Source organism: Acartia tonsa, chromosome 9 (assembly GCF_053477335.1).
Source record: "Acartia tonsa isolate MP-2025a chromosome 9, ASM5347733v1, whole genome shotgun sequence".
Taxonomy (NCBI): Eukaryota; Metazoa; Arthropoda; class Copepoda; order Calanoida; family Acartiidae; genus Acartia; species Acartia tonsa.
In genome coordinates this window covers 7349069-7359568 of record NC_137268.1, presented here as the reverse complement: position 1 = coordinate 7359568, position 10500 = coordinate 7349069, and the positions used below count along the sequence as shown (strand labels likewise).

The 10500-nt window shown below is 30.6% G+C and overlaps 2 long non-coding RNA genes across 2 annotated transcripts; both read right to left on the bottom strand.

Moving 5' to 3' along the window:
- Positions 1 to 894: 894 nt before the first annotated feature.
- Positions 895 to 1902, bottom strand: LOC145328103 (uncharacterized). The gene is made up of 2 exons (XR_013882336.1): positions 1799 to 1902; positions 895 to 1579 (listed from the first exon to the last, which is right to left on the bottom strand). It is a non-coding gene; the product is annotated as an uncharacterized LOC145328103 (long non-coding RNA).
- A 275-nt stretch (positions 1903 to 2177) lies between these two features.
- On the bottom strand, positions 2178 to 3861 carry LOC145328105 (uncharacterized). The gene is made up of 4 exons (XR_013882337.1): positions 3724 to 3861; positions 3129 to 3198; positions 2676 to 2733; positions 2178 to 2268 (listed from the first exon to the last, which is right to left on the bottom strand). It is a non-coding gene; the product is annotated as an uncharacterized LOC145328105 (long non-coding RNA).
- Positions 3862 to 10500: the final 6639 nt, after the last annotated feature.

Genomic DNA, 10500 nt, shown 5'->3' with positions numbered 1-10500 from the left:
TGTACATTGGAGTTGGTCCGTGGCGTACATGCGTCTGTCCGTACCCCTTAACTCTAGACAATTGGGTACAATCGTTAAAAAGCTAAGCATCGTAATAATCAAGCCTAAAATTGAAAGTATATGCCCTGAAATAAGAATCCTTCAATTTTAGAAATTTTACAATAGATGGATGTTATCATTCTTGTTTTTTGCTAACTAACATACAATCTATATTAGTATATAATAAGGATGATATCTGGAAATTAAGGATCTCAGAAAATACTGGCCATGATTGGTTGTACAGCTTTATATATTTAGGGGTGGTTTTAGGCTATTATGCAGACCTTTTTTTACTCCACCCAGTAACATGTTTTTGAAAAATGTCACAACTTTTTCCGATGTTGACGTTTGTGACATGTCACAATGTCACACACCTAAACTTGTGACCGGTCACACACTTTATATAGTGAGTTTGTCATCAAAAATGTGACATGTCACAAGATTTTTGAGTGACATATCACAAAGTATTGTGTGACTTGTCACAAAGAAAGTGTGTGACTTGTCACATAGAATGTATGAATGTCTCAGAATATGTGACTTGTCACAAGGAATGTTTGTGACTTGTCACATTGAATGTATGAATGTCTCAGAATATGTGACTTGTCACAAAGTATTGTGTGACTTGTCACTAAGAATGTTTGTGACTTGTCACTAAGAATGTTTGTGACTTGTCACATTGAATGTATGAATGTCTCCGAATATGTGACTTGTCACAAAGTATTGTGTGACTTGTCACAAAGTATTGTGTGACTTGTCACCAAGTATGTGTGTGACTTGTCACAATTTTTATTAACATGAAATATAAGTGACACGTCACAAGTGACATGTCACAATGGTACTACAGAAATAAAAAGGTAATAAAAAAATAGATTTATTTATAAATATTAACTTCTTAATAAGCACACCATTTGACAAAACTTAATAATCACAGCATTTGATAATAGTTATTTCTCGCATCATATTATAAACAGCTTTCCGCGCATATAGAATATACAATTATAAGATTAAAACCCGTTTTTTTAGCCCCGAGGTACCGAAGGCACGGGCTAAAAAAACTGTTTTAATCTCATGATTGTACATTTTTATATTCGTAGAAAGCTGGATATAATTCGATGCTAGACATAGTTTTTTGGTATGGATGAGAACCGGTTCCTATCCACCGGATTAGAATGAATACGAGAAAACATATTTAAAGTTTGATACTATAGAAAGAAGTTTTCCCGTCTAATGCTTGCTGACCAAACAAACTATTTTGTTACTTATTTTAAGTGAATTTATGTTAAGTTAATTAAGGATTAAAGACTCCCCCCCCCCTCAATACTTTTGTTATATTAATTTGTGGTTGGTTTGTCGCCAAGCATTATAGTGAAAACCACTGCAATTTATTTATGTTAATAAGTTCAACTCTTGCAAAACAAAAAGTTCTAATGCTAAAAATTACTCTCCCAAAAAAAGGAATGCAGGATATATGTTAATTAACGATGGAGGTCAGTTACAATAAGGCTTCGAAATCAACGGCATACTTTCTTCTACAGTATCCCTGAAAAAGAAAACTTTATTATTAAGATTACTCTTAACATTCAAGTATTATTATGACCATAATACCCGAATTTATGTTTATTCTTATGATTATTAAACATGATATTAGTCAATTTTAAAGCAAAATTACTCTATAATTTGAATGCCAGTATGTCGTAAACCTTGTACATATTTTTTTAAAACATCTTAGCTGCTATTAAAAATACAGATATAGAATTACCTGTTCTTTTGCATTGAAAAAAGTCCTTGGTGATTCAGTTTTCTTTGAAATTATGTGGAATATCGGATCTTATTCTTTTATACAGGTTTCAAATCCCTATTATTTTTTTTATGAATTCATAAAATAAACATTCTTAGGTTATTTCCTTTGTTCGACATGCTAGGTATTAATTTAACATTACACATTGTCATGTATCTAACATAGCAAACATAGGAAACTTTTTTTAGTTAAGTTAGAATAAGTCAAGACACAAAAAAAGGGGAGGGGGGTGAAGACTTTAATAGGATGTGTCTTCTATCATAGGTTTTTTTTATATTTGCCTTTCTATATTTTAATTGCTTTTGAGACTTAAAAAACAATAATTTGATATGAATTCTTTCCTTAGCATACAAAGCAGCCTGTGCGCAGATAAATGACTGTTACCATCCAGCTTCAGATGCTGGAAGTTTGCCCCCAGCAGTTACGACATCCTTAATGAAAATATATTATTAACTTTACTATTCAAACGAAACTACTGTATAAAAAGGATCTGTCTGTTCGTCTCGTAGAAGTATTATTAAGAAGAAATCCACTTGTAGATTATCTAAATTATCTATTATCAATTTTATCTAATTGTATAAACATCAGTATTAAAAAGAAATTTATTTTCAAGAAAAGAGCAAACAGTTTCAGAAGGACGGAAGTACGGACGGACCTGCCCTAATACTAGAAAAGCTTTGTTTTTAAAAATTATTGATTATCAAGGATCCTAAATTAGATCTACATAGGCTATACTCCATTCTCAATTGTGTGACACACAGACAGACATCCTGGAACTTTTACACAAGGACTTTTTTCTGTGGTGTAATGATTGTTCATGTGGGAATGTGAATCTTACCTTAAGGAGCGAACGGACAGACAAGACAATGGTGAAACTAAGCACCAAATCTGTTTAACTAAAATCAACAGAGAAATAAGGTTTACATAATATCTGGCATCTTACGTTACAAGTCAACAAAAACGATAAATGTATAGGTATTCATCTCCTGATAAATAAAATTAAAGAACATTTCGACACTATTAGTGTATCTACATTTTATAGCCAACGAATATCAGAAACTAGAAAGCGTTCGTAAAATTTTGGTAGTTAGTGCAATGTACAGTCAAATGTCCCCTCCCTCCCTGATTACGACTATTTTCAGGAGACTAGGCAAAACATGCTTTTTAAAGTTTCTAGGATGTTTTTCTAAATTATTTTTATAGGAACGTCTACCTATTAAATATTAGAGATACATTTAATACATGTATAATTTAGGTTTTAAATAGGTTGTCAAATCAATTAAGCATAAACCTTATTCCTTGAGCTAGCACTAAAGTTCACAGCAGTTAATTTCGATTTCACTTTTGCTCTCGTTGCCCACCTTAACATAAAACAAGAATTTGACTTTGGTATGTGCGTATCTTTAGGTTTTAAGTTACTCTATCGTACTGCGAATAAAACAACTGTTAGTTCAATAGCAAAAAATTTTCAGGGATTTTAGGGGATAAGACTTTGGAAAAAAAATAATTTACGACATTTGTTAGTGGGTGGACTGTCTACTATTAACAGGGATAAGACAATGGAGATAAATTGTTATACATCCCCAATAATCATGAACAAAATATAATTATTTGTTAAAAACTTCAAACCTACTAGTTTTAAACCAACCAATAAAATTCAATATTAGTACCAACCCAAAGTATTTGATCCAACGAACATGATTCTAAAACTTTGGGTACAAATAGTATGTATCCCTCTCCTCTGTGAGGTATTTGATTAAAGAATACATATGATAGAACAATGTTACTTTAATCTTTTTAATTCAAAATGTCATGATAAGCGATTTATTGACAAAATTTTAAAAATGCCATAAAATACAAATTTTTGGTAATACGCGTTTTTTTACCTTGATAAATATTTAAATTCAAAGCTTCAACTCTGCAGAGGTCAATGCTGTCAACAAACTGAAACGCTTTAGTAAAACTGGCGTACAAGCCAGATTTAAATATTAGCTTCAAATTCTGATATAACTCCCTGCATTCTTGATTCTGAAATTTAGAAAAATATTTCTGGTATTCATTCGAATCCGGTGGATAGGAACCGGTTCTCATCCATACGAAAAAACTATGTCTAGCATCGTATTATATCCAGTTAATTTCTACGAATATAGAAATGTACAATCATAAGATTAAAACCAGTTTTTTTAGCCGGTGCCTCCGGCACCTCGGGGCTAAAAAAACTAGTTTTAATCTTATAATTGTACATTCTATATCCACGGAAAGCCGTTTATAATACGATACGAGAAATAACTATTAAACTTTAAAAGAAAAGCAGCGAGTTTTGCTTTACTTTATTGAAAAATAAATATATTATGAAAATTAATTATGTAAAAACGTAAATAAACTAAAAATTACCATAAACTTATAACTTATGTTTTTAGAATAACGTAATTTTACACAATTTAATTTTGCAATTTCAGTCACACTCGCCAGTGTTGTTTGTAACAGTTGTGTGTAATTTTTAAATTTTTTAAGGTTGCCATCTTTTGTTGTGACTGAGCGCCAATAGGTTCAAATTTACTTATTTTTGTAATTTTCTTAACTAAATTGTAATTTAAAATTTTGTAATAAAATATTTTTGAATATAAGCTAGAAACCCTAGAATCTTATTTTTATTCAATCTTTATTCTTATATTATGGCCCCATTAAAAAATATTTGACAACACTACTAGGCGCATGCGCCAGATAATAAAATTTTTTCAAATTTTAAGATTTTTTGGGCATTTTTTTTGCTCTCTTCACAATCGAATATAGTCCTCCATGGTGTTAGAGGAGTATATATAATATAAATTGCAAAAAATATATTTATTTGGGATTTTGATATATAATGGGTTAATTTTTTTGGTGACCTGTCACAATTTCCCTTAGGTATTTTTTTAAAAACTAGTGACATGTCACAAATATTTTTTTGTGAAGTGTCACAAAAAATTTAAAATTGTAAAAACTAGTGACATGTCACAGATAAATTTTTAAATTGTAAAAACTAGTGACATGTCACAAATAATATTTTTGGAGGGCATCATTTCTTTGTGAATTGGTATGGATAATTTTTTGTGAAATGTCACAAAAATTCTAAAATTATAAAAACTAGTGACATGTCGCAAATAAATTTTTAATTTGTAAAAACTAGTGACATGTCACAATTAATATTTTTGGAGGGAATCATTTCTTTGTAAATTGGTATGGATAATTTTTTGTGAAATGTCACAAAAATTCTAAAATTATAATACTAGTGACATGTCACAAAACATTTTTTTTGGAGTGAATCATTTTGTTGTGAAATGTCCCAAAAAATTCTAAAATTCTAAAAACTAGTGACATGTCACAAAAAATATTTTTGGAGTGAATTATTTTTTTGTGAAATGTCACAAAAAATTCTCTAACTGTAAAAACTAGTGACATGTCACAAATAATATTTTTGGAGGGATTCATTTCTTTGTGAAATGTCACAAAAAATCTTAAAATTGATAAAACTAGTGACATGTCACAAATAATATTGTCACAATTATTGTGACATGTGACCAACATTTTACTGGGCACTATAGCTCATAGGGTAGAAGTGAGGCAACTATTATTTTTAAATGCACTAAGTTCATATGTCTTCTAAAGTAACACAAACCAATTCAAGAAAAGTCTCGCTTATTATAAGATATGTAATATTAAAGAGTAGAAAGAAAGTGTTGGAAAACATTTGTTTACTTTATAGTTAACAGAATGGATATATTATTACTTGGATGTTATACACCAGATTTTCATGATCTGTTCTTTAATAAAGTAAAACTTGTAGCGGGCTAGATACCAATACAATACATAGACCCCCTTTGCCACATCCCTTCCTATTGGATAAACGAACTGACCAATTATAAATCAAATCCATGTTTGCAACTTTCCCAATTTTTCCCTTGTCATAATATCCAAATCCATGTATATTTTATATCCATTGCTAGCAGCAAGCTATACAATACACTACTATACTTGCATATGTGGAAAAGATATTAAGAACCGGTTCAAGTATTTTTCTCCAAGAGGAAAGATCTCCCTTCCTCTTTTCTGATAAGTTTCATTACACGAAAGAAATCATCGTCGATTGGCGTATCTATGCGTCATAGACAAAAAATAAGATATTTTTTAATATAAAAAATGATTGGTTGGTATTAGAACACTATTTTAAAACCGTTTGATGAAAAAATAATTTTTTTAAATAGATGAAAATATCCGATCTAAAGGCGACACAAATAGTTTGTCTATGACGGCTAATCAGTTGATTTTGCTGTGATGAGCAGACAGAGAAAATCTGGGAAGAAGGAAAACAAACTTTCCCAGCCCTTCTGCTTCTAAACTAAATAGATAGATAATAGATAGAGTGAAAATATATCAGATTTCCATAGTTAAAGCAGCGAAAACTCCCTATTTTTGATTGAGTGCAATGAAAGTTGAAAAAAAAACGACCCGGCACGCATTTTTCCAAGCAGTCTTTCCGTGAATTTTGGAAAGTTTTTTAGTATTAGAAAATTGTGTGTTTTTAGCACTGTGTGTTTTTGTTAAGAGATATATAAAAAAGTGATTACGTGTTAATATAATCTAATAGATTTATAGTTATTAAATTAAAAGCTACCCTAATATTCTGTTCATCTGTCAGTAAGATACTTTTAGGTGGAAACGTGATTTTCACTAATGCTATTCAAGAAAACGGCTGACTTTTTTTGTGATTATTTTGTAGAATTTATTTTATCTTGTATAATTTGTACGTAGGTCTTTCAGTAATGCTTTAAAAAATATTAAAACATATGTGAAAGATATTGTAGTTTTCTATTTTATTCTAGATACGTATGAGCCAAGAACATTTGCCTTTTAAAGTCACTTTTTACGTACGTATGTCCGTTTATGATTTTTGTGCATCTCTACTTATAGGTATGTTGTCATCCTTATTTTATACTTCCTTAAGATTAACATTTTAAAATAATGAATTAAAACAATTCTTAAGAATGAATAAATTATATCTTGGAAATTCAGAGTTAAATATAAGAATTTAGAAAGCGTATCAGCTCTATAATCGATACCAGAAAGTCCGTGCGTTCATCTATTCTCTTTGGCCGGATAGTGGTGGTGTGGTAATCTCCCTCAAAAATGGTCTATGATAAGCTACATTGTAAAGGATAACCATATTGGTCAAGTTATTAGCTAGATCCTTCGGCACAAAAACTTTTAATATAAGGATTTGTTATATCTGCCAATCATAATTCTTAAAGTAAAGGGAATGGGGGCGAAAATAGCCAAAGTCTTTTCATGTACCCGGATATTCCCTGAAAAGCAGAGCACATACGGTCCAGCGGTTATCGAGGTCTAAAGCATCATTCGAACAGACAGACATCGTTCTAGTTTGTCTTATTTAAATAAAAAATCCAGGGATTCGATTGAAATGAATAAGATAATGGCCATTAAATTGATGTACATCCCCAAAGATGATGCACAAAATTAGCCTTTCTGTTGATTATATTTAGTGGTTGGAAATTTTATGCGCCAACTTAATGAACCAACTAACCATAACACAATGAAAGTCCCTACATTTGTTAAGCCAACGAAGAAGAAACCGTTATTATTAAACTTTGTTGAATAGTGTAAAAAAACAAACCATTGCAATGTATCATCATCTTTCCCTGAAAAATTCTGATATTGAGAAACTCCCACCAAATAAAATGTATTTTTTTGGCGCATATATGACCTAATAATAAGCCAAACCTACCTATCTATCAAGAAAAATATTTTTAAATATATTTTTTTTTGCATAAGTAGTTTTTGCTTTTCAGCTAATCATATTTTTCGCTATTTGTATTGGTCCAAGGTTTTTCTAGGTATAACTGTCTCGAAAATTTTTGTCTATGTTAGTTGTACTTTTTTTTTACTTTTTGCATATCTTAGCCGATTTTCATTGTGTTCTCAATTTTTGGGAGTTAAAATTATCTGCGTTCTATGGAATAATTGGATATATATCTGCCTAAGTAGTATGCTATATGAGTGTCTGTCTGTATAAAATTTTGCGTATCTAGGCTAGTTTTCATTGGTTTTAATTTTTTTTGCGTAAAGTATCATAAAAAATTTCAAGACATTCTATGACGTTTAAGACAATACTAAATTTAAGTTTTCATGTATTTTAACATTTACCCCTTTAATACATATGGACTAACATAAAAGATTCTTTAGATTTATTAATTCAGCTATTTACCTACCTATCTATTTTAGTTTTTCATAGCACATATCTAGCACAAAAATTATGTTTCTTATCTATGCAGATTTTCCATTGATTGTGCAATCGGGGATTTTTGAGCTTTAGTTGTGTGATTTCCACTTCTTTAATTCTTACATTCTTTCATTTTAAGTATAATTTTTTGTTACTATGTTAATTTGTACCAGCTGCTTCGACCCTAGAGACCTCCCCGATTATTCAATTTTTTATTTTTTTTTTTTGGGGGGGGGGCATTTTTTCCCAAAATAGTTTAAACTTTTCTAGGCCCTATGAGAAGCTACAGAGTAAAGGAGAATCATATCGGTAAAGCATTTAACGAGATCCTTCCTTACAAACACATAAATAGACATCCGGTTACTTTTATATACCTAAAGACATTGTTATTTGACCAAGATTCGAACCAAGTACCAGCTAACCCACTAAAATTGTGTTTAAAATCATCGGACCATAAATTCTTTCTGTATTGTAATGTCCAAGAATGTGTAACTTAGTTACCTAGTGAAAAATCCTGTTTCTTTAGCGGGGAATTCCAAAACATTTTGCGTAGTGGTACTAAGTATTTTTCATAGGATTATTAATATTCAGGGAGGGTGGAGACATTGGGCTGTTTATTACACCAGTCTCCAACGTTTTCTTATTCGTTGGCTCAACAAATTTGGGGACTAATATTGAATTTTGATAGGTTGGTTCATTAAGTTGAGTGTCCTTATATTGAATTTTGATAGGTTGGTTCATTAAGTTGAGTGTCCTTATATTGAATTTTGATAGGTTGGTTCATTAAGTTGAGTGTCCTTATATTGAATTTTGATAGGTTGGTTCATTAAGTTGAGTGTCCAAACGTTTTAACCACTAATTGTAATATACGGAAGGGGTAGTTTTGTGAATTATTATTTGGGATATACATAATTTTATTGGACATTGTCTTATCCCTTTAGATCCCTGAGTAGAACTGAGTATTTTTCACAGTACTAAGCTTATTAATATTATATCATCTATCTTTTTATACAAGTACCTTTCAGTTTTATGTAATGAGGCCTGGTACCTATCTTTTTTGTTGGGGCCTTCTATAATGTTTTTGGGTTATAATTTATTCTTTTCCAAACAAGATAAGAAACTATTTATAGTAAGAAGACTTGAAATTTCAATGAATAGAGGGAAATGTAAATTGGAAGCGGTTCTCAGAGAAAAAATATGTATAGCACTTTATTACATACAATTATCAACGAATATTAAAATAAAAATTATAAAATTAAAACCAGGTTTGTTAAGCAGGGCCTTAGGTTAACAAAACTGGTTTAAATTTTATATTTCTTTATTCTAATATCTGCGGTAAGCCGTTTATAATACAATGCGATAAATAACTATTTAAAAAGTTTTCATATAAAGGTAATATGAACTTGATATTTGAAAGTAAAAATTAATCTTTGAATGATTAGGAATACCTATGGTTATAAACTCATACTAGGTAGGTAATCTAATCTTGGATTTTTTTCTGTATCTATTATTTTATTATTATAGGTAGGTATTATATATCACAAGATTTTCTTTGGCATTTCTGGTTTATTACAGGTTGCTGTTCCAAGACATTGTTTCATTGTTGCGCTACTTGTGATCATGATTATCCCTGTTAAGTTAACCTATATTCATGAAATTTTCCATCTTCCTTTTTCTCTGGGATAAAACTTGTGATAATGGATGTAGTATATGTAGATATATTGTCAGGGGAAAATTGTCGTCAATTTATGTTGCTAATATGGACCTAATTTATTGGTTAGTTTGTTCATACAGTAGGAGGGGAGTAGATGGATGGAAGGTTCGTTATTTTAACAACTGGATGAAAATGTTGTGCAACATCCAAGTAATAATATATCCATTCTTGTGATGATAGTAGTTGCGCAATGGTTTTATTTGTACATCTTCAACCAGTAGAGTTAAGCGCGTATCATGTGTTTCCCCAAAATTTTAAAACATTTGTCCGTCCGTCCGTTAGTCTGTAACGTTATTGTGAACATGTGATTTTCTCAGCTGCTATTTAAGATAGAAGGCTTGTCAAGTTGTCATCCTTGTTTTTAACTGATTAGGTATGGTTGTAGATCCATGAGCGAGACTGCGTCGTACAAAAAATGTTAAAAATAATAAATACGACCTTAAAGGTGATAAGAGATCCTAATATAAAAGTAACGGGATGTCTGTAAGTGTGTATAGCGAAGGATCTCTTTAACCGTTGAACCAATTTTGTTCTTCTCAACAGTAAAGCTTCTCATAGGTCTAGGGAATTTCCATGAAACCAAAAATCGACCTTAAGCAAACTATTTGAAAAAAAAGAATGGTTATTCATTTTTATTTTAGGTTATGTTAGGTTAAATGCGGGCTAAGAAAG